The 3,870-nt window shown below is 41.2% G+C and overlaps 1 long non-coding RNA gene across 1 annotated transcript in view; it reads left to right on the forward strand.

Moving 5' to 3' along the window:
• Window positions 1–2,140, forward strand: part of LOC144514159 (uncharacterized) — a 2,355-nt gene extending 215 nt beyond the window's left edge. The window contains exons 1-2 of the long non-coding RNA XR_013501270.1: window positions 1–602; window positions 1,006–2,140. The exon at window positions 1–602 is cut by the window's left edge and continues 215 nt beyond it. This is a non-coding gene — a long non-coding RNA (uncharacterized LOC144514159). The remainder of the gene's footprint in view (window positions 603–1,005) is intronic.
• The last annotated feature ends 1,730 nt before the right edge of the window (window positions 2,141–3,870 follow it).

The following is a 3,870-nucleotide window of genomic DNA, read 5'->3' on the forward strand; positions in this document are numbered from 1 at the left end:
GACAGTAATATCCTTACATCTGAAGCCACTGGAGGAGAAGAAGAACCCTGTTCTAATCAGAGCCTAAAGTTCAAGTCCAATCCTTTACCCCTGTCAGGCAATCAGATTGATGACAACACTCATGAATCACTTCAGATGTCTGAATTGAAAAATGACAATCAATTAATTATTAAAGTTAGTTAAAGGTTTGTAATTGTATTTAGAGGTTGTACCAGAATAGGTTCATGTGGCTTAATTTTCAAAAACACTATTTTTGTTGTACTGTACATTGTTGCAGCTCCTCTTTTCACCCTGTGTTGAGCTGTCCATTTTAGCTACAGAGTGAGGCATTGCGCTTCTGTTCCATCTTTGTAGGGAGTAGCACATGTGCAGTAGCTAGGTAAGGACTACTAGCCAGTCAGAAGCAGAGTATGAGGGCCCTGACAGTACCTAGGTAAGGACTACTAGCCAGTCAGAGCAGAGTATGAGGGCGTGTCCTGACAGTACCTAGGTAAGGACTACTAGCCAGTCAGAAGCAGAGTATGAGGGCGTGCCCTGACAGTACCTAGGTAAGGACTACTAGCCAGTCAGAAGCAGAGTATGAGGGCCCTGACAGTACCTAGGTAAGGACTACTAGCCAGTCAGAAGCAGAGTATGAGGCGCCCTGACAGTACCTAGGTAAGGACTACTAGCCAGTCAGAAGCAGAGTATGAGGGCGTGCCCTGACAGTACCTAGGTAAGGACTACTAGCCAGTCAGAAGCAGAGTATGAGGGCGTGCCCTGACAGTACCTAGGTAAGGACTACTAGCCAGTCAGAAGCAGAGTATGAGGGCGTGTCCCTGACAGTACCTAGGTAAGGACTACTAGCCAGTCAGAAGCAGAGTATGAGGGCGTGCCCTGACAGTACCTAGGTAAGGACTACTAGCCAGTCAGAAGCAGAGTATGAGGCGTGCCCTGACAGTACCTAGGTAAGGACTACTAGCCAGTCAGAAGCAGAGTATGAGGGCGTGCCCTGACAGTAGCTAGGTAAGGACTACTAGCCAGTCAGAAGCAGAGTATGAGGGCCCTGACAGCACCTAGGTAAGGACTACTAGCCAGTCAGAAGCAGAGTATGAGGGCGTGCCCTGACAGTAGCTAGGTAAGGACTACTAGCCAGTCAGAAGCAGAGTATGAGGGCGTGCCCTGACAGTACCTAGGTAAGGACTACTAGCCAGTCAGAAGCAGAGTATGAGGGCGTGCCCTGACAGTACCTAGGTAAGGACTACTAGCCAGTCAGAAGCAGAGTATGAGGGCGTGCCCTGACAGTACCTAGGTAAGGACTACTAGCCAGTCAGAAGCAGAGTATGAGGGCGTGCCCTGACAGTACCTAGGTAAGGACTACTAGCCAGTCAGAAGCAGAGTATGAGGGCCCTGACAGCACCTAGGTAAGGACTACTAGCCAGTCAGAAGCAGAGTATGAGGGCGTGCCCTGACAGTACCTAGGTAAGGACTACTAGCCAGTCAGAAGCAGAGTATGAGGGCGTGCCCTGACAGTACCTAGGTAAGGACTACTAGCCAGTCAGAAGCAGAGTATGAGGGCGTGCCATGCTAGCAGCTAGGTGAGCATTATAACGTGTGTTCCAAAGTGACCACGTTTGTCTCTGAAGTAAAGGCTGGACTACATTAGAGCTGTTTGGAGCAGTTTGTGAACAGTGTTTTCTCTGGAAGATGGTAAGTCCCTTTGGGGGGGACTTTTGGCTTTTTCACTTTGTAAACCTATAATGTGCACAAAATTATATATAACAATAAAGGAAAGGGGAAAAGCCAAAAAGCATAATATGAGCACTTTAAAATGGTTAGTTATTTCTATGTTCTCATCAATTAACTAGTTGTTGCTATTCTACATATTTCTGATTACTTAATTTTTTTTATTTTAAATGAAAGATACAGACCTTGAAGATTTGATGATTGATGAATCCATATCAGAGAGTGCAGATGATTACATTCTGGATAACACTTCCGAAAGTGACACTGACAGTGATGCTAGCCTTCGCCCAAACCGCAGGATCAAAAGGAGTCTTGATTATGAACGTGACATCTCTTTTTTCACATTTAGTTGTTCAATAATGAAGCTGAACTCATTAAAGTTGAATTCTGCAAATGGTTTTGCTGTCATACATGGGCATGCTGCTTTCTCTCCTCTCCATTGATATATTGCACAGACCATTCAGAAAGCTCCATGTCAATAAAGTTTAAAAAAAGGTTTGCCTAGAGCATAGCACTCTAGCACAAAGGTCTAGCAGCTGGGTTGAGCAGAGAGGGAACAGAGTGAGCGGGCAGTTTAATTTCTTTATCTCTCTACCAATATAAGTTGCTGTTTTAGGCTACAAAAACATGCATGCAGGCTAAAATTCAACTGCAAGGAAACTAGCTGCTAGGCTAATGTATGCGACAGTGTAGCACAATGGTAAACACTGCAGCAGTAATGTGTCCACCTCAGCTGAGAACAGAGAATTGTCCTTTCCTTCTGCAGTGTCATATTAAACATTACCTGCATATATCACAAGTACTTAAGCCTAGAAATAATTCACAAAAGAAATTCCCCATTTATTTAATTGACTGTCAAAGCTGAAGTAAAAAACTTGAATATAGGATAGAAGACATGCAATGATGATAACTAAACAATGATTATTCTGTTCATTATATTAAATATCACAGAAGTATGCACTCCTAACTTTCACTAGCAACAACATAAATATATATACAGTATACATTTTTTTTAAAATCTGGTGATGAAGTCATAGCCACGCTAGTGTCACATCACCATCAGTATTGTGGTGATGCAGTTATCGTTACAGCCTTAAGTGGTACTGTTGTTATAGTGGTACGTAGTGTCACATGATTGAGTAGTTAGCTGATGCTAGGGTGATGACTGTGAAGAGAAATATAACAAAAAAGAAATTTTGGAATTAAAGAAATAATAGTTTTAACAGGGGAAAGTAAATGGTTTTAAAAAGGTTCGTCTTGTTGTCGGTATGACTTGGGTTGGAAAATATCCGGACAATTGCTCTTTAAATATTTTGTACATGAGTAGAGAGCTTTTAATTGCTTTTGTTTATACTGCAAAATCATTATAAGTTATCTTTTCATACAGAGTAGGTCTAGACCACATTCTAAGACTTTATGATTTACAAAGTCCAATCACTTCCTCCATGAGCAACAGCAAGATGCAATATTTGTGTTTGTGTTAAACCTTTCTTTTAACAGGCAGGCATGTCAAACAGACCCGTCTCTATGGTAGGCGGTGATTTCCCTTGACCGGTTAGGAGGGAGAGATATATTAATATTTACTTTAATCTCTTAAATAATCTTATCAAATTTAGCGATATCAATCAATCATATGTTTTGCTATGTTGTGAAGATGTGTGATTGCAAAAGTGAGGGTTTGAATCACTCCCCTTTTCAAGCTTCATGCTCCATCTCTACAACTAACACTAAGCTAAGCTGAATTAAAGAAATGTAACTGTTATTAATGTACTATTTATCCATCTTTTCATTCTACTTAGATTAAATCTGTAAATTAAACCTTTATTTAGTTTATTGTTTGCAAAGTCCCCACTAATCATGATGGAAATTGTGTGAATTATGTAAATAACATGCAAATTAGGTCCCCACCAACAATGTTAACTCGTTTTTTTACAAGTCCCCATATATGATGGTCATGACATTACTTCATCAATTTGGATGTTTAAAGTCGTGTATAAGCTTACAAGGCTATGGTGAGTTTACCTGATTTCTTTCATGCCTCTAGTGCCTTTAGAAAGGGTGGTCCCCACAAGTGATGGTTAAAAAAGTGGTCCTCATAAAACATATAAACCGGTATTTGTGTGTGTGTGTGTGTGTGTGTGTGTG

The sequence above is a fragment of the Sander vitreus genome, unplaced genomic scaffold, assembly GCF_031162955.1.
Source record: "Sander vitreus isolate 19-12246 unplaced genomic scaffold, sanVit1 ctg474_0, whole genome shotgun sequence".
Taxonomy (NCBI): domain Eukaryota; kingdom Metazoa; phylum Chordata; class Actinopteri; order Perciformes; family Percidae; genus Sander; species Sander vitreus.